This window comes from Eretmochelys imbricata, chromosome 1 (assembly GCF_965152235.1).
Source record: "Eretmochelys imbricata isolate rEreImb1 chromosome 1, rEreImb1.hap1, whole genome shotgun sequence".
Taxonomy (NCBI): domain Eukaryota; kingdom Metazoa; phylum Chordata; order Testudines; family Cheloniidae; genus Eretmochelys; species Eretmochelys imbricata.
In genome coordinates, this window is record NC_135572.1 from 258,070,959 (window position 1) to 258,091,472 (window position 20,514).

Genomic DNA, 20,514 nt, shown 5'->3' on the forward strand with positions numbered 1-20,514 from the left:
GAGTTTTCAGTTAGTAAATGATCAAAGGGGTTGTAAATTACTGCAATAGCTAACCATTGTCCTACAACTTGAACATCACAGTCACCTGGCTAGACCACATATGTTTCTAATGTCACCTAAAAATATAAAAAACTGACTTTCAGAGTAATTATACTGTGTGCAAATTCCACTTGCATTGTTAGCTGCTTCATGGATAAATTAAAGGGGCCCTTCTTGGTAGTGTTGGCCCCAAAAGTTAGTTTTCATTAAACAAAAAACAAACTAATATGGTTAAATATATTTTCACTGTGTTCTTTTTTCCACATGAAGGGAGTCATAACTTAATCATTCCTTTGTAGTGTTGGAACACAGTAGTATTGTGCTCGTACATGGGAACAGAAAGTGAATCAGGTTTTTCTGGGAAAATGGCACTGCAGTCCTTACTCATGTTGATGATGGAATTATTATTGTCACATAGGGTTGCCAACTGTCTCATCACACAAACCCAAACACCCTTGCCCCGCCCCCTGCCTGCCCCTTCCTGAGGCTCTACGCCTGCCCCACCCCTTCTCTGAGGCCCCGTCCCACTCACTTCATTCCCCCTCCCTCTGTCGCTGGCTTTCCCCCACCCTCCGTCACTTTCACCAGGCTGGAGCAGGGGGTTGGGGTGTAGGAGGGGGTGTGGGGTGCAAGCTCTGGGAGGGATTTTGGGTACTGGAGGAGGCCCAGGTCTGGGACAGGGGGTTAGGATGCATTAGGGGGTGAGAGGTGTAGGCTCCGGGAGGGAGTTTGGGGTGTGGGAGGGGGCTCAGGCCTGGGGCAGAGGGTTGGGGTGCAGGAGGGGGTTTGGGGTGCTGGCTCCAGGAGGGGGCTCCGGGCTGGGGTTGGGGTGTAGGAGGGGGTGCAGGGTGCAGGCTCCGACCGAGCAACACTTTCCTAAGGCAGCTCCTGGTTGGCAGTGCAGCAGGGCCTTGCGCTGCTTCCAGAAGCGGCTGGCATGTCCCTGTGTTTGGGTTGCCCATGCCCCCAGCACTGCCGGGAGGGTTGGCAACCCTATAATGTCACAACAGTGTGAGTCCCCAACCAAGATCAGGGCTCTGTTGAAGAAGGGACTGTACAAAAATACAGTAAGAGGAAGCACCTGCCCTGAAAAGCTGACAGTAATCTAAATAGACAAGACAGATAAAGAGTGGGGAAAAGGAAATATTATTGTCCCCATTTTACAAATGGGATAGTGAAGTGTAAAAAGGCTGAGGTCCCAATTCTCCACTAATAGCCATGTGGGTAGATCACTGCACCCATGTGGAACCCCACTGAATTCAATGGGGCTCCATGTAGGTGCAGGGGTCCACTCACACTATTCTTCAAGCAGGGTCAGGGCCTAAGTGTTTTCCCAAGATCACAGCCTGGGGCTTTCCTATGCCAGAGCTCCCCAGCTCCCTTGGCCTTTCCCCAGCCCTTCTCCAAACTAAATTCACAGATATTAAGGTCAGAAGGGACCATTATGATCATCTAGTCTGACCTCCTGCACAATGCAGGCCACAGAATCTTACCCACCCACTCCTGCAATAAACTTCTCACCTATGTCTGAGCTTACTGAAGTCCTTAAATCATGGTTTAAAGACTTCAAGGTGCAGAGAATCCTCCAGCAAGCGACCCATGCCCCAGGCTACAGAGGAAGGCGAAACCCCCCCAGGGCCTCTTCCAGTCTGCCCTGGAGGAAAATTCCTTCCCAACCCCAAATATGGCAAGCAGCTGAACCCTGAGCATATGGGCAAGATTCACCAGCCAGATACCCAGGAAAGAAGTCTCTGTAGTAACTCAGATCCCACCCCATCTAACATCCCATCACAGGCCACTGGGCCTATTTACCATGAATAGTTAAAGATCAATTAATTGCAAACTCATGTTATCCCATCATACCATCTCTTCCATAAACTTATCGAGTTTAATCTTGAAGCCAGATAGGTCTTTTGCCTCCACTGCTTCCCTTGGAAGGCTATTCCAGAACTTCACTCCTCTGATGATTAGAAACCTTCGTCTAATTTCAAGTCTAAACTTCCCAATGGCCAGTTTATATCCATTTGTTCTTGTGTCCACATTGGTACTGATCTTAAATAATTCCTCTCCCTCTCTGGTATTTATCCCTCTGATATATTTATAGAGAACAATCATATCTCCCCTCAACCTTCTTTTAGTTAGGCTAAACAAGCCAAGCTCCTTGAGTCTCCTTTCATAAGACAGGTTTTCCATTCCTCAGATCATCATAGTGGCCCTTCTCTGTACCTGTTCTTTTGAATTCATCCTTCTTAAACATGGGAGACCAGAACTGCACACAGTATTCCAGGTGAGGTCTCACCAGTGCCTTGTATAATGGTACTAACACCACCTTATCTCTACTGGAAATACCTCGCCTGATGCATCCCAAGACCTCATTAGCTTTTTTCACGGCCATATCACATTGGAGGCTCATAGTCATCTTGTGGTCAACCAATACTCCAAGGTCCTTCTCCTTCTCTGTTACATCTAATTGATGCGTCCCTAGCTTATAACTAAAATTCTTGTTATTAATCCCTAAATATATGACCTTACACTTCTCACTATTAAATTTCATCCTATTACTATTACTCCAGTTTACAAGGTCATCCAGATCCTCCTTTATGATATTCCGGTCCTTCTCTAAATTGGCAATACCTCCCAGCTTAGTATCATCCACAAACTTTATTATCACACTTCCACTTTTTGTGCCGAGGTCAGTAATAAAAAGATTAAATAAGATTGGTCCCAAAACTGATCCCTGAGGAACTCCACTGGTAACCTCCCTCCAGCCTCCAGGTAAACTGGATCACTGCGTTTCCTTTGTCTAAAAAATCTGTTACTTTCTCAAAGAAGGAGATCAGGTTGGTTTGGCACGATCTACCTTTTCTAAAACCATGTTGTATTTTGTCCCATTTACCATTGACTTCAATGTCCTTAACTACTTTCTCTTTCAAAATTTTTTCCAAGACCTTGCATACTACAGATGTCAAACTAACAGGCCTGTAGTTACCTGGACCACTTTTTTTTTTCCTTTCTTAAAAATAGGAACTATGTTAACAATTCTCCAATCATACGGTAAACCCCTGAGTTTACAGATTCATTAAAATTCTTGCTAATGGGCTTGCAATTTCATGTGCCAATTCCTTTAATGTTCTTGGATGAAGATTATCTGGGCCCCCCCCGCAAGTTTAGTCCCATTAAGCTGTTAGAGTTATGCTTCTACCTCATATATGGTAATATCTACCTCCATATCCTCATTCCCATTTGTCATCCTACCATTTTCCCTAAGATCCTCATTAGCCTTATTAAAGACTGAGGCAAAGTATGTGTTTAGATATTGGGCTATGCCTAGATTATCCTTAACCTCCACTCCATCCTCAGTGTTTTGCATCCCCACTTCTTCTTTCTTTGTTTTCTTCTTATTTATATGGCTATAGAACCTTTTACTATTGGTTTTAATTCCCTTTACAAGGTCCAACTCTGCTTGACTTTTAGCCTGTCTCACTTTATCCCTACATGTTCTGTCCTCAATAAGGTAGCTTTCCTTGATCCCTCCCATCTCCCACTCCCTGTATGCTTTCTGCTTTTTCTTAATCACCTCTCTGAGGTGCTTGCTCATCCAACTTGGTCTACAACTCCTGCCTATGAATTTTTCCCCCTTTCTTGGGATGCAGGCTTCCAATAGCTTCTGCAGCTTTGACTTGAAGTAATCCTAGGCAGAAGATAGATCCTCTATTCAGGTCTCTGCAGCCAGGTCCCTCCCTCTCAGAGTAAGAGAGCTAGCTCTCTGCTCCTGGCTTCCCTGGCTTTTATAAGGCCTACTGGGTCTGTTTGGGGCTTGGCCCCCAGCTGCGGCTGCTCTGCGCCAGCCCTCTCCCAGGGCTGTCTTAAACCCCTCTCGGCCTGAGTGGGTGTCCATTCTGCTACACAGTGCCAATTTCTTTGAGAAATGAATTTTTCATTGTGCTCCTACAAGGCAAATGTGAAACTTGCCTATAGATAAGCATGGGGTATTTTCCCAAAGCAATCAATTTTTGTATGGTTTGTTTTTGGATTCCTGTTGATGGCTGCTGCAAAAAACTCGTGTTTAACTTCTCAAGGCTGCCATGCTATATTAGCAATGTTGTTGGTTTTTCAATGCAGCCTTGACCTCCAAGGTTTTCGGATGGGAATAAAGCACATCACAGCTAGACTATGCTTTCCTTATTATTATTTATTATTATTATTATTATGGCTCTTTCAGATGAGTGGATTGAAATTGATTTGGGGTGGGGGGGAGGAGAAATAGAATGAAAGGGATGTTTTGGGAAAATGGATTGCGCTATATAGTCTTAACTGGTTTTAACTCCTGCTACCATTGCCTGCTTTCTCTAGAGAAGGCCCTTTATGTGCTTGTGGGTGACTGCAGGGTGGTTTATAGCTTCCCATGCCTCAGCTTTATGGAGTAACAGAAGTGATACAGGCAGTGCTGCAGGCAAAGCCTTTTATGTTTTAACTGAGAGTGTTATCTGCTTTAAAAATGTCAAGATTAACACAGTGATCCAAAAAAGCAGGGCTTCCATTAACCCTCCCCAGCCAGGAATGGTCCCAAGACTCCAGTGGCTCTTTATTAGAGCAAAGGGGTTTCCCATAAGGCATCATCTGTTATATTACTTCCACCTTGTAAATTACATTTTTTTTATTAGGCTCCCCTGGCTAAAAAAAGAAAGAAAAAAAAGCAAGATGGGTCTTTGAATTGGGACTGCTGGAAAAAATACAAAAGGAATGCCATAGAAGCCTTTCCAATTAGCTTAGGGAAGCAATGCAGACCTTTTGAGGGGAAAGTGTTCAGCAAAAGGATGCAAAACAAAAGACTTTTATGAGGGACCTTGGATCAGCTGCTTCGGGATTATTTCTGTCTGGCAAGTTAAGTGCTCCTGGAAAACCTCAGGATTTGTCCCTGTATTTTCTGTCTAGTTGCGCTTTCTTACATTTTGGGAAGGATTATTTTATTGACTGTTTTTTTATAGTGCCACGTAAACTGTTGGTGCTCGTAGAAAAATTATTAGTTCCACCTCCCTCCTTTCCCCAAATCAGAAGTGCTCTTCTGTAAATGGTAGAAATTGTGTGGTGATGAATGTTTCCCCTAATCTGGAAATATACACCCTGATCTATGAGCTTATCAAAGGTAAGTGAGCTGTAGCTCACGAAAGCTTATGCTCAAATAAATTGGTTAGTCTCTGAGGTGCCACAAGTACTCCTTTTCTTTTTGATTTTCACACAGAGCTGAGGGAACAAATCCACAAAGGAAAGAAAAGTGCAGCCAACTTCTGAAAGCCTGAAAAATATTTCTTAATAACTTCTTTAGCAGGCATCAGTCTCTCTTCACTCTCCTTTTTTGAGCAGTTTTAATGAAATCAGCAGGACTGAAGCCTGATCAGTGTTTAGCGACATCTACCTTCTTTAGGGTGTAAACAAATAAGCCCATTCATTTCCTTATATACCTCATGATTGCCATTAACATAGTCAAGACAAAAGCCCTGCCCATGTGATGTCAAATGACTCATGCCTCTGCAAACTATAATTGATTGATTATTCATTTATCTTTAAATATCTTTCTAGGTTTTTATACCAATCCCACCACTGTGGTCCTAAGCCCCTTACAAAATTAAATATCTGGGTGATCTACAGAGATCCTTCACTGTTCCTTACGATTTGTATCATGGTAGCACCCTGTTATGCTAGGCACCAATCACACATAGTGGGCCAGAACCTCAGCTGTCTTCAAAGGAGTTATGCTGATTTATGCCAACTGAAGATGCCCCAGAGAGCTCACAGTCTAAGAAGAAAACTAGACAACAGACAAAGGGCCAGCTTCTCCGCTGGTATAAATTAGCACATTGGCTTTAATGGTATTGATCATTCTTTAAGTCAGTTACCTGTTATTGATAATCTTATAGCTGGAGTTGTAAGATTAAACAATTACACATTTCCTCTTATTTATCTCTTCACTATTAATAAAATAATTAATAGTTAATTGATGAACCCACCTCAGCCAGGTGATCTAGGATTAATAATCACAACTTTTTCCTCAATAACCAATTGTTAAATTATATTAAAGATCATGTTGTTTTCAACAAATATCAATTAATCATTAAACTAATTATTGTTTTTCCATCATCGACAATATCATTTCTGTTATTGCAAGAGTCATTAAATGGTCAGGGCATAATAAAAATGCATACTCAATAACCCCTAAATTAAATCAAAATATATTGACAGATACTGAAGTACAGCAAATAGGTCACTCTCTTAGTGTCCACCTTCTTTCCAATTAAAATGGCTAAAATTACATCGGGGGGAGGGGAATCTATGTCAGGGTTAGGCCTGTTTGTGGAGGTTTGGAGCAGGTCCTTTGAAGGGACAGCTGGTATGTAGTCAGCACGTTGGTAATTATAGACATCTGAAAAACAAAATGTGTGGTTGTAGATGTTATCTTGGATAGTAATACCTTTATTAACAGCTCAACCCTTGAAAAGCTCAATTGAGAACCAAGCCCTTTATGACACTTCCCTTATTAATGTATGAGTGAGTAAAAGCACACATTCTCACCAGACTATTAATACTTGATGGTTTGTGGGGAGGAGTTCAAGTGACCCAGGCATTAGGATCAAGTGATCATAGTCCCAAATTGAGGTCCTAGAAAGGAATCTTTAGAAACACAGTGGTGGGAGCAGGAGGTGAAAGGAAAAGCAGCTGGCACCACAAAGTGCCGGTCTCGGCAGTGTAGACAAGAAGTCAGTTGCCTGTTCAAAGGCTGGTGCCAATGATCTTTTAATTCCTTTGTGAAATGAAAGAAGACATTCCACTGAACACTGCACTTTGCTGCTTCAGCAAGGCAAGCTATTTGTTTTATTAAAACAAATTCCAAGAGGTTCTCTGTTTGATTCAGGCTTTTCGCTGCAGCATATTGTCACTGAGCAGTGTGTGTGAGACTTTAATACACAGTTTTGGAGATGGCAGGGGGGAGATGCTTCAGTTTAGACTAATCCTTTTGTCGCCACAATCCCTTGTCACCCAGAACTGCCACATTTTAAATGCATCCAGCAGGCTGATGTGCAGTAGCTCTGTAGTCCTGAAGAACCATGCAGTGCCTCTTTGCAGCATGTTCTCTGTCCTGCTCAGGGTACATGCAGGGATTATAGAATTCAAAATCCTCCATTTTATACAAAGGAGAAGCAGGGCCATTGTGTGACAGGGTAAATACTGAGGAAGAGTTGGAGGAAAGGCAGAGTGGTCTTTTGTCTCTTTCTTTCACAACATCAGTATTTTAAACAGCCAGCATTCGTTCTGCTGTGAATGGAGTTAACCATTTCTGTGACATGTATTTACTGTTTTACTGGCATGTGTTCATCCCAGCTGCTATTGACTTAATCGAGGTGACACATTATTTAGGTACCTATTTAGGATTCTGGCATCCTCTGTGTGTTGTTTGAGATCCTTCCTTCAGCTTCAGTCAGTCATCAGGCTGCTAACAGTTTGTATCTCTGTCTGAATTTGATTCAGACTCCAGTTCCATTATACAGGGTTAGGATGGAATGCACCTGGCCTAATACTGAATTTTTGGCTGATTAATCCAGGTCGCCCTGTACGCTACCACATAGGTAAGACTCTTTGTTTTCAGTTTGACCAACTTTCACCAAAAATTTCCCAGTTTTACAAAAGCTATTTGATTTGTGCCAATTTTTTGCCTGAAATTTGGATGCTGCTCAGTAACCTGGACAGACCCCAAGGGAACCTAGCAGGAGGACACCCCACTCCCCCCCGGACCTGTCTGCCTGCTCCAGAAGGAGAAATGGTGTCTTGGGAACTGGAGTGGCCGAGGTAACCGAGCCACCATCTCTCCTTCCGGAGAGGGCTAAGAAGCAGAAGAAGTGGAAGAGGCAGCATGAAGAGATAGTCTCGATAATACTTAGTCCTGCCTTGAGTGCAGGGGACTGGACTAGATGACCTCTCAAGATCCCTTCCAGTTCTTTGAGTCTATGATTCACAGTGTTAAACTGCTTTTCCATTCAGTGCTCTTTTCTCTATTTTTCTTTTCTTTTTTTTTTGTCCTCTCATCACTCAGTATTAACCCCGATATTTACCTCAAAACTGTGAAGTTAAATTTTTGCACTGATTTTTTGCCTATTTTTATAATAAATACAAAGTCCCAGGAAATTTTAAACAAAATAAAAACCAAAAACAAAGCCCTTAGCCCCTCTGGATTTAATCCATGGGCCCTGTCTGTCAATCCCTGCACTAGCAGGGGCTATGTTGCTGTGAAGGCAGTACAAATGCTTTGCTATGGGGGAGGGGCTCCTCATGTAGCTCCTCAGTGACCCTTCTGACTGACCTGTGAGCAGCCTGGATGACCCCTGAAAGGAGTCCCCCATCACATGTAGCCCTCTTTGGAATGTGCCTGTGACCTCATAAACTCCATCTCAATCAGCTACAGTGCACGGGGTCCTTACTCCAGGCACAGAGCCAGCTCTGCCAGCTTGGTGCCGGCTCAGCAGGAAATAGCCACAGGAGGTGTTCCGGAGTGTGTTGGGCTGGGGGAGGAAGAGGTGGAGCAAGGGTGGCCATGCACCTTGACACTCCTGCAATGGTCCCTAGGGGCCGCTGACACAGGGCTGAACCTTGGGGCTTCCTTAGCTTGTGTAGGGGGCCAAACTGACTCCCGCAGCCCCAGAAAAGGACCTGGGTCTCAAATTTCTGAAGCAAGGAGGAGATCTTGTAAATGGAGATGTAAAGTTACTAATTCCTGAGGCATTCAATAGCTCTGTTCCCTAACAGCACATGAGAACACATATTTCTCCAATACTGGTGGTATCTCAAGGAACAACAAGGTTTTGTTTATTCGGCTCACATAATACAGTACAGTTTAATTATTTTTGAAAATTTGAAACAAATTAATCCTGATAACCATACACTGTGAGATACTGAACAGTTAATCCCGTAGAGTGGCGTGACTGCATTGCGGAGTGGGAAGTCAAAGACTGGACCTAGGATCCCAAGTCTTAGTCATAGGACAGGGGAGTTTGAGTGGGTGACAGAGATAATGACATTTTCAGACTCAGGGAAAGAAGAGGGCCAACCTCTTCATGCATCATTGCCCCTCCATACCCAGTGCCAGCTGGCTCAGAACTAGGGTTGGCATCCACATCCTCTGCAGAGGTATGTGTCTGACCATCCTTCTAGGCAAAATAAAGTGCTGGATGCTATGGCTGTTTTAAGAAGGACAAAATCAGTGACAAAATTATGCCATTTACATTTTTAGGAGCAACAGTTTGCTCTCGTCTGTAAATCTCATTCGTTTTTTATTAAACTTTGACTACTATGTATGTATGCATCATAATTTAAAAATAGTTGATATATGCCAGCTTTCATCCTGTTGGTCTTCTCAAAAGGTTAACTGTGCATTGGCAAGTGGGAACCCATGCTTCAGACAAAGTAGTATCACCCTCCTCACCATGCATTCTCCTCTGAATAAAGACAGAGAGGCAGGTGTTTATTATTTACAGAGGGAATGCTGTCTAGTGCTAAAAGAAGCGGGCCTGAAGTTAGGACTTCTTGTTTCTGTTCCTGGCTCTGCTGCTGACTGCTTTCTCTCTGTGCCTCAGTTTATCCACATGGCAGATAAGCAAACTAATTTCCACCTAGCTCACGGAGGTGCATTGAGGCTTCATTAATTGATTGTAGAGAAATTGGAGATTCTCAGTTGAAGGCCACTGAGTAGAACGTAGCTGGATTATAATTTTATTCAATGTCTCATTTTCTTTTCTTTGCATTTTGGAAAGTTGAAAACAATACTCCAGCATCAGGATACAGCAATAGTATAAAAGAATGATTTTTTTTACATTTTCAGATTCAGGTACCCCAAGTTAGGCAACTACATCCATATTTAAGCACCAAAAAGCAGCCTAATTTCCAATGGTTATGAGCACACGCAATTCCCATTGAAGCAAATAGGAGCCCAATATCAGGCCACTTACTTATCGCAGGTGCCTCAGTTTGGTACCTGACTTTAAGCATCAACGTCTGAAAATGTACGTCATTATTTCTGCCATGATTTTGTAAAACAGTCTTTCCCTAGTCATTGTGCGAGGCACTTTACAAACACAGAAGAAAAAGATGGTCCCTGCACCCAAGTGCTTACAATCTAAGCCTGTTATTTTTATACTGAAATGTTAGAGGCATTCAACACTTTATTTGCAATGCATTTTTTTCTCTTAAATATAAAATATCTTGTAATATTTATTTTGTTTACTTGGCCCTGTTCATAGTGGTTTGACCAAATATAACCACAGACTTTAGGAGCTTGAAGCCTGTAGTAACTTGAAACACACCACTTCAGTCTGAACTGTATATATTTTTGCCATAGCAGTCCACACAATAGTGATCTCCAGGCTTGATTGGAGTACTGCACCATATCTAGGAATAAAACCATGAGGCTTAAAGTCCATCCAGTTCAAAACACAACAGTCACTTATTCAGCAACACAGACATCCAAGACACATTAGCTCATTGCTCCTCACTGATTCTTATATAATACTGGGCCAGATTCAAGGGTTTGGTCCTCCTCTTCAAAGCCATCCCTGAGACTGATCCAAGTTACCTGAGAGACCACCTCATAATGTGACCATGATCCCCTGTGGCAGCTACCATGGGATTATTAACATCCAGAGTTGAGGCTTGTGTGTGCAGGAGCTGAGACATTCTCAGTAACTGACCTACAATTGTGGATCTCATTTCCAGAAGACATCAGAGTAATTATGAATCTTCAGAATGAAATAAATAACCCATTCCTTCAACCTAGCTTTCCTATGATTACCACTTCTACACATACTTAAAAACAGCTCACTCCCTGCACAGTGGTGTAAGGAGAGTGCGAGACAGAGATCTTCTTGTGTCCACTTTAACAAACATTAAATGCTGAGGTACCACAGTAATGGAGCAGTATAAGAACTAGGTAGCTCATGATATTCAGTGACAGGGATGAACTGAATTAGTAGTCTCAGACCTGTTCTTTATGGACAAGTGTCCACATCAAACAAATCACCAGTGTTGGCAACATCAGTAGAGAGGTCTTTCAAATTAAGCTGCGCAAAACACTGGAAAATGTCCTTTAAGGGATAATTTGGCACTGGGAACATGACAGACTAGAGAAACTAGTATGGGGCTTTCTTTCAATATCTCAGTAGATAGTTCAGTCTTCATATCCACCAGACACTGAAGTTCCTATCTAATTTATCTTCTCCTCATTACCAGACGATCCTGTCAGGTCCTGAAGCACGTATATTGGCAGGACGTTGTGGGGAAGCTTGCATGGCTGGAGCCCATTCTGTACTTATTCAGTGGACAGAGGACTTCAGCTTCTTGGGCAAAGATTTAAGGGGTTCAAAAATCATGTCTGAAGATATATATGTTGGACAGGGGGGTGAGAGAGAGAAATATCAGCTTTTTCTCCAAAGACCAGCTCTGTCTCTAGATTGTGACAAATTTAAATGGCCTGCTAGCAAATCGACACGGCTGTTGCTGCAGCATATTGTGGGTGTTATGTCCACCATTCCCTTCAGCACTACCCCAGTGGTATCCAGCTGAACCATTCCTCCAAATGTAGATGGCTTGTTGGCATCAGAAAGTGGACCTCCTATAGCTCATAATGTGATGTTGAATAGATAAAGTGAAGCAGAAAAAAACTTTTTTTCTCCTTTCTTGCTTTGCTATGGGCCACATCTTCATCACAATATGCAGTGCATTTACATACCATGAGGGATGTATGGTTATTAACTTTCACTGCAGCAGTTTCCCCACAGACACTTATTTATGCTTTAAGCAAATTTGCCTTGAAAGCCAGGCCTCCTTTCTAATGCTGCTGAGCTTTTTTTCTTATAGGTACAGTACCAGTATCATTGGGGAGTGCTGTGTATCCCTGTGGGAGATGTAAATGCCTGATCCCACTTAAACTGTATGGCATGTAACCCCAAGCAAATGTCAATGATTCTCTTTCAGTGTTGCCATACCAAATGGTTTATTCCCAAGCATCATTCATGTCCATTGTATCACAGGTCCAGCAACAATGCCATAATTACCAGACCTGATTACTTCCCTGCTGAACAAGAAACACAGCCTGTCCACGTGAAAGATAGTGATCTTTTTTACTCTGAGATATTCCCAAAGCCAGTGTAAGAACCACTCTTCCGTACAGTCACCTGCAAAAGTTCTTCCCCACATGTTCTCTCTGGCATCAAACACAAATGGGGGAATCTATTCTGGTTTTTTTTTGGGGGGGGGGGGTTGTCTGGTTATGGGTTGTTTTTGTAATTTATTAATCCATGTTTGCTCAGCTCAAATGCAACATCTGGGTTTTTCAGTGAGTTTTTATTCAGTTTTCTAGCTACATTGACTAAGGTCACAATAAGACCCAATGATCTGTGATGGGAGAAACCTCAAGAGATTTAATGGATTGAGATATTCTGTGAAACTCCAGAGTCTGGAAAAATTAGGTTTTGAGATCTGACAATACCAGGTTTTCTTATGAGATTTCCAGCACTCCCAATTCTGATCCCAGCCAGAATCTGGAAATAAAAAAGTATGCAAACCTTTGCAGAACTTCAAAATGTGGAGTGGTTCTTGTTTAGTTCTACAATAAATGGGTAGTGGCTTTGGAGGGATTCTAATCTTTCCCAAACCAGTTTGATTTTTGTCCCAAAGATGCATGGGAAATCAATGCCTTAACCTGCCCTAGAAGCGACAGCAAAAAGAATAAAACCTAAATTGTCTGGAGCAGAGAGTGAAAATATAACTTTAGAGACAAGAAGTTACATGATGTTAGTAATTCATTATGTTTACCATTTCTAAATAATGCAGTTTACTAAGCCAGCCAAGAGTCAGCTATGATCTCAGCTGATTAGGGCTGTGTTTCTGACACAGGAATTATAGATTCCATGGCTTGGGGAATTTTTCCGTGTGTGTGTGAGAGAGAGAGAGAGAGTCAGAGAATGAGAGTCTAACTGGTCATCTTCAGTGTTGATGAAGGCAGTGATAAGATTTTAGAAGCCCCCCTTTCAAGGAAGGAGATTGAGGTCTCACCCCAGAAGAACACCTCCTTCCACTTCATGTAGTCAGGGGGCTGACTTCTATGCCCCAGCTAGCTTTGTGCAATCCCCAAAAACTATGCTAGTCATAGGTGCCAACTCTGTGGGTGCACTGTGGCTGGCACAACCACGGGGAAAATATAGTGGGTGTTGAGCAGCCCCCTTATCAGCTCCCCCCCACCCCTCCCAGCGCCTCTCGCCCACCCCCGCTCACCCTGAACAGCTGGGTTCTGCTTTCAGAACCTATGAACCTTCAGGAATCTTTCAAAGGCATGGGGCCTTATACTGCTTCTGAGGCACCTTGAGCACATGTGCATTTTTAAAAATTCCTTTGCAGGTTATCTTTAAAGAGCTGCATAGAAATCATGTGCCAAACCCCCAGCTGATGTCAGTCAGCCTGGCTTCATTTACTTCCTTGGAGTTACACCCATGGACAACAGCTAATGATCTGACCCTACGTGTTTGTCTATACTATATCCATCCAGGGCTGGGAATCAGCTGCCATATCTAGGAGCCACACTTTCACTTAAGCCAGGTCCACACTAGAAACTTTTTCCAATGTAGCAGTAGCAGTCAGGAGGTTGATTTTTTTTTCCGTTTAATGATATTTCTACATAGGCAAAGCCTATGGTGTAGACACAGTTATATTGACAAAAATGTGCTTTTGCCAGGATAGCTTATTTTGTTTGGTAACTGGTATAAGCTATACCAGCACTCTTTTGCTGGTATAAGCTGCATCTCCACTAGGTGAGTTTGCCAGTAGAGTTATACTAGTGTAGTTATATTGGCAAACCTTTCCTCATGTGGATTAGGCCTTAATTTCTCCTTCCGTTATACAACAAAAGCTCAGCCCTAGCATCATTCCAGCACCAAACCAATCAAACATCAGATAGGTACTTGTGCTCAAAAATCCTTTGTTTAATATTAACAGATGAAGTGACAAGTGGGAGACAATGGTTGATCCCTCCAAAGCATTCCCGGGGGGAGGGAAGGGGGAGCCATTAACAGAAACACTTCTCTCATATATTGTTACAGATCATATAGTACAGACCCACCTCTGCTAACACAGGTGTGGTATGTGTTCACTTTAATACCATTTAATACCACTTTAATACATTTAATACAATACTCTTGCCCCCCACAAAAAATCCAGTTCTAACTTGCTTCTGGCATAACCACTCTACAATGTGGGAATGTGCAATTCTAATATTTATATTAGTCATGTCTACACTGAACTCAACCTATGAATAAGAATGGCTGGCACCCCAACAAAGTATGTATTGACCTTCGTTAAGAGATTCCATCACTGCTCTTGGTGTCAGTGAGTGCCCCTGGGAAAACTTGATTTATTTTTGACAGGCAGCAGAATCTGTGTTGTCAGATTCTCTGGCAAGAAACCTGCCAAAGAAAGGCTGTAAAAACACTTAAAAGAGTGGGCATCAAATAGTCGCCTGATCCAACCTATGTAATAGCTGGCAACCAGGGAGAAGGGGAGGAGGAGATGTGACATCCATGCGTAAAGGAAGTAAGCATATGCATGTCCTACAAGTATTTCAGGGCCCTGGAAGCCAATAGGCGTTCTTATTTGCTCAGAAAAATAAACAGAAAGTAGTCTAATTGGAACTGTAATCCAGGCTTCCGGGGGCAAGATCAGGTCACAGAAACGATTTCAAATGACCTGTTTACAATCTGTTAAGAATGCTGTGTGAAACCATAGTAACCTCCCAAGTTACTGCTCTCTTTAAAAAAACAAATGCATCACTAGCTTCACAACACAGCCCAAGGTCATGGGAAATCTGGACCTGGCAACTCTTTTGAGCTGAGCTGCCACCATCAAGTGTACTTTAAAAATTGCAACATTGCAGGGGCCTCTGGCATTGATGCACCTCAGTCCCTCCTGTTCTCTGTATGTGGCACACAACAGTTTAGTCTCTGGAGGTATCTGTAATACTATGATCTAATTCTGGATGTTGGGTTTGGTATGGAGTGGCTGGTGGTGTTTAGTGGGCTGTTATATACAGGGGTCAGACTAGATGATATGGTAGTACCTTCTGGCCTTAAACTCTGACTTTTTAAACCTAGTCATAGCCTGCAAAGCCCTCCCCCAGAGAAGACTCCCCCACTTTCTCTATGGTGAAACAAGCTGCTGGTGATCGTCTGCTGACACGAGGCGGGAAAGTAGAGTGGATCAAGAAATGCCTTTGATCTGCCACCTGTCCTGACATTGTGTTCATATGGAAGTTAGTGTTTCTAGACTGGTAGTTCTAGATAAATCTGAGGTGAATTGGAGTCCACAAAATAATGGCTTGTAAATCAGTGCTGCAAAGAGATCCCGGACAGCATCTGAGAGAAAGGAAATATTATCATACTCATTTTCCAGATGAGGAACTGGGGCACAGAGGATATGAATGGTTTGCCCAAGTCTGTAGCAGAATCAGGAGTTGAACTCAGATGTCCTGAGTCACAGTCAAATGCCTTAAGTCCTGATTCAGCAAAGCACTTAAGCATGGGGTTAACTGAGTAGTGCCATTGAAGCCACAAGACCCTTGTCCCTCTGTGTTAGAGCTACAAGTGAGCAATGCATTCCTGGTCGTGGGCTTTTATATTGGAGAGGGGGGAAAAAACTTACTAATTGTGACCTTCGACTGGCCCCTCTTTTACTAAAAACCTCAGATGATAAGCAGATATTTTTCACTTCTGTTACACTCTGTCAGATGTAGTGTTGTTGTAACCTTGTTGGTCCCAGAATACGAGAGTGAAAAAGTAGGTGAGGTAAACCTTTTATTGGGTAACTTCTGGTGGTGAAAGCTCCCGAAAAAGAGCTCTATAAAGCTCTAAATTGGTCCAATAAAAGATATTACCTCACCTACTGTGTCTTATTCTGTAATAGACATCTTGTGAGAAGAAAGGAAGACACTGTTTTCTGTTGGTGTTTTGGCTAAATATTTTTATAGTAATGGTTGCCCATTGAAGACACCTGTTTAAAGTTCCTAACCCAGAACAGAGCTGGACTAGTGTTAGAGATTCGATATTTTATCGGGATGTCTTAGAGTATATGCATGCTGTTCTGTGAGCAAGTAAAAAATGCACAGACCATGTCTACCTGGGGCTTTTAGCTAAAATGCATGTTTCATGTTCTGTGACTAGGAATAGGAAGAAGGTTGTATTCCGAAGGAAGTGTTTTGGGTAGATTTTAGTAAGCAATATAGCACTCCACAATTGTATTTATTCTGCGAGACGTATAGAGGGTTAAAAAATATTCCATTACTTAAAGCTCTTATCTTTGTTTACCATATCACCAAGGACACTGACCTGTATTCATACCCTCATATTGAATTGTCAGAGAGAAACAGACAGGAAATGCTGCCTTCTGTGTAAGTTCAGCTTATGGATTTAGTGAAAAGAATAATACCTTAGTGGTGGTGGTTGTTTTTACTCTAGTTCTTTTATTTTCTTCTGTTGTCTCACTTCAGTAAACCCAGATAATTTTAGACAAAGGCCTTTGTGCTAGATTCCTGTGCTTTCTAATTTAGTAACCCTCTGATATTTAAATATTAAGACCAAGTAGATCAGACAAAGAAGTCTCTATTCCTTTCATTTCCCATTAAGCTGAGCATGCTGTGTACTATCTGGAGCCTGGTCTCACATAGCAGTCTGTGAATACAAGCCATCTTTCAGTTTGAGCAAGTAGCAAGTATGTCACCACTGATAAAGAACACTGGGCTTCCATCCGTTACTGTGGTAACACGGGGCTCATTGCAAGCCTGTTCAGTGCTTGTATCAGCTGATTAATAACTCCCCTTTAATGAAATAAGAAACACGTGGTAGGAAAAAAAGCATTGTCCAGACTGGTGCAGATATTTGCTAGTAACACTGTGAGTTGCAGTGAAGCAGACCTCCATTCTAGGCAGCATCCTCCTATCTCGCACTTATAGGGAGTGATGGAGTGATGTGCCTGGATTATGAAGAGGAAAGGACAGCAGACATATACTTGCCTCCAGTAGTGTTTCCTGTCACCTGACCTGAGAGCAGTGTTGGCTAAAAGGGAAAAAGAACTGAGTTTGCCTTGTCAGCTGGAGGAAGAATATGACCGTCCTAGCACAATCTGAAGACGGGATTGTGGTGTTTTAGGGGGGAAGGAACAGCTTCAGAGATCTAAAGGACCCTGTTTGTGTCCACCCTGAAAGATAGCACAACAACAGCCGCAGCAAAAATGCCCCCCTCATGTACTCAATCTTTGTAATTTAGAGGTGTAGGGCTGGAGTCAGTCCCTATCCACCTTCCTCCCCACAATCCCTAATCCTATTTTGGAACTATGGAGTCCAAAATAAATAATAAGTGATCAAAGCAGATCCCTTAAACTTCCAATTACAACTATTCTCTTCATGCAGATGCAGGAAATAGCTTGGGTTTGTGTCTCCATGTTACTTGTTTTCTTTCCAGCGACTGAGCCTCATGAAGTAAAGCTCTGGGAAGGGGGTAAATTTACTCATTTTTAAAAAATAAATATGGAAAACCTGTACCAGTTCTTCATCAACAACCTGCTGACAATCTTGGAGCCCTTTCAAGATTTAGCTTTCCTCTCAATCTTCCTTCAATTCAATATTAATACTGGCTGTTAATAGATATTTTACTGGTGATTTAAAAAAGGAAGTCAGTGGAATTAACAGTAATCCTTTATAATAATACTCTGAATTTTTATAGTGCCTCCCAGCTGAGTTCCTCGAAGCATTTTGGGACCACTAAGAAATTAACTAAATTTCAGAATTAAGAAGGAAAAAGTATTATTATCCCCATTTTACAGGTGGGGAAAATGAAGCACAAAGAAATTAAAGTCACTCAGGCTGTGCCAGGAATTGAACCCAGATCAAATGCCTTTTAGCTCCAGGCCATAGCTGCAAGGCCATCATACATGTATGAACTTATACATACACATGAACAGAATCTGACCTCACATTTCCAATGTCACGTTAGTAACTGCTGGTGATAAATTAAGTTCTTTAAGAATATAAGAGCTGCCACACTGGATCAGACCCTTTCTCTGACAGTGGCCCGTACCAGAGCTTCAAGGGTAATGTACAGAACAGGGCAATTTTGGAGTGATCCACTCTTGTCTTCCACTCCTGGCTTCTGGCAGTCAAAGTGTAGGGTTGCGCCCAGCATGGGGTTGCATTTCTGACCATCTTGGCTAATAGCCATTAATGGACCTATTCTCCAGGAACCCAGTTATTCTTTTGGCCATCACAACATCCCATGGTAATGAGCTCCACAGATAAGTAGTAGTTGTGTGAAAAAAGTACTTCCTCTTGTTGCATTAAACCTGCTGCCTCTTAATTTCATCAGGTGACACTGGGCTTTTGTACTGTGTGAAAGGTAAATAACACTTTTTTTCCATACCACTCATGATTTTATAGACCTGTCATCTTCCCCCTTTGTCATCTCTTTTCTAAGCTGAACAGCCCTAAGTCTTTTTAGTTTTTAGAAACCATTCCATACCTTTGATCATAGAATCATAGAATATCAGGGTTGGAAGGGACCTCAGGAGGTCATCTAGTCCAACCCCCTGCTCAAAGCAGGACCAATCCCCAATTAAATTATCCCAGCCAGGGCTTTGTCAAGCCTGACCTTGAAAACCTCTAAGGAAGCAGATTCCGCCACCTCCCTAGGTAACCCATTCCAGTGCTTCACCACCCTCCTAGTGAAAATTTTTTTCCTAACGTCCAACCTAAACCTCCCCCACTGCAACTTGAGACCATTACTGCTTGTTCTGTCATCTGCTACCACTGAGAACAGTCTAGATCCATCCTCTTTGGAACCCCCTTTCAGGTAGTTGAAAGCAGCTATCAAATCCCCCCTCATTCTTCTCTTCTGCAGACTAAGCAATCCCAGTTCCATCAGCCTCTCATCATAAGTTATGTGCTCCAGCCCCCTAATCATTTTTGTTGCCCTCCGCTGGGCTCTTTCCAATTTTTCCACATCCTTCTTGTAGTTTGGGGCCCAAAACTGGACACAGTACTCCAGATGAGGCCTCACCAATGTCGAACAGAGGGGAACGATCACGTCCCTTGGTCTGCTGGCAGTGCCCCTACTTATACAGCCCAAAATGCCGTTAGCCTTCTTGGCAACAAGGGCACACTGTGGACTCATATCCAGCTTCTCATCCACTGTCACCCCTAGGTCCTTTTCTGCAGAACTGCTGCCTAGCCATTCAGTCCCTAGTCTGTAGCAGTGAATGGGATTCTTCCATCCTAAGTGCAGGACTCTGCACTTGTCCTTGTTGAACCTCATCAGATTTTTTTTGGCCCAATCCTCTAATTTGTCTAGGTCCCTCTGTATCCTATCCCTACCCTCCAGCGTACTACCACTCCTCCCAGTTTAGTGTCATCTGCAAACTTGTTGAGGGTGCAGTCCACGCCATCCTCCAGATCATTAATGAAGATATTGAACAAAACTGACCCAGGACCAACCCTTGGGGCACTCCGCTTGATACCGGCTGCCAACTAGACATGGAGCCATTGATCACTACCTGTTGAGCCCGGCGATCTAGCCAGCTTCCTGTCCGACTTATAGTCCATCATTGATAGTTGATCATCTTTGTTGCCCTTCTCAGAATCTTTTCCAGTTCCACCATACCTTTTTTTGAGTTGGGGTGATCAGAACTGGTCACAGTATTCAAAGTGTGGGAGCAGCAGGGATTTATATAGTGCCAACATGATATTTTCTGTTTTATTTTCTATCCCTTTGCTAATAGTTCCTAATATTCTGTTAGCCTTTTTGACAACTACTGCGCATTGACCTGATGTTTTTCAGAGAACTATCCATGATGATTCCAAGATCTCTTTCTTGGTTGATAACAGCCACTTTAGAATTCATCACTGTATATGTATAGTTGGTATTATTTTTTCCAATGTGCATTACTTTGCACTTATCAGTATTGAATTTCATCTGCCATTTTGTTGCCCAATCACCCAGTTTTGTAAGATCCCTCTGTAACGCCTCACAGCCTGCTTTGGACTTCTGAAAACTTTTCCACTTCACTGTTCACAATGTTTTCTAGATCATTAATGAATACATTGAAAAGCACAGGTCCTAGAACAGGTCCTTGGAGGACCCCTCTGTTCACCTCTCTTCATTGTGAAAAAGTGACCATTTATTCCTACCCCTTGTTTCCTATCTTTCAGCCAGTCACTGATCCATGAGAGGGCCTTCCCTCTTTATCCCATGGGTATTTAGTTTCGTTAAGAGCCTGTGGTGTGGAACCTAGGCTTTTCGAAAATCCAAATACACTATATTAACTGGATCACCCTTGTCCACATGCCTGTTCACTCCCTCAGAGAATTCTGATAGAAGGATTACTTCCCTTTACAAATGCTGT

The 20,514-nt window shown here is 42.6% G+C and overlaps 1 protein-coding gene across 2 annotated transcripts in view; it reads left to right on the forward strand.

The window, feature by feature from the left end:
- TBXAS1 (thromboxane A synthase 1) overlaps positions 1 to 20,514 on the forward strand; it is a 304,882-nt gene that overhangs the window by 248,818 nt on the left and 35,550 nt on the right. The gene's annotated exons all lie outside the window — the stretch shown is intronic.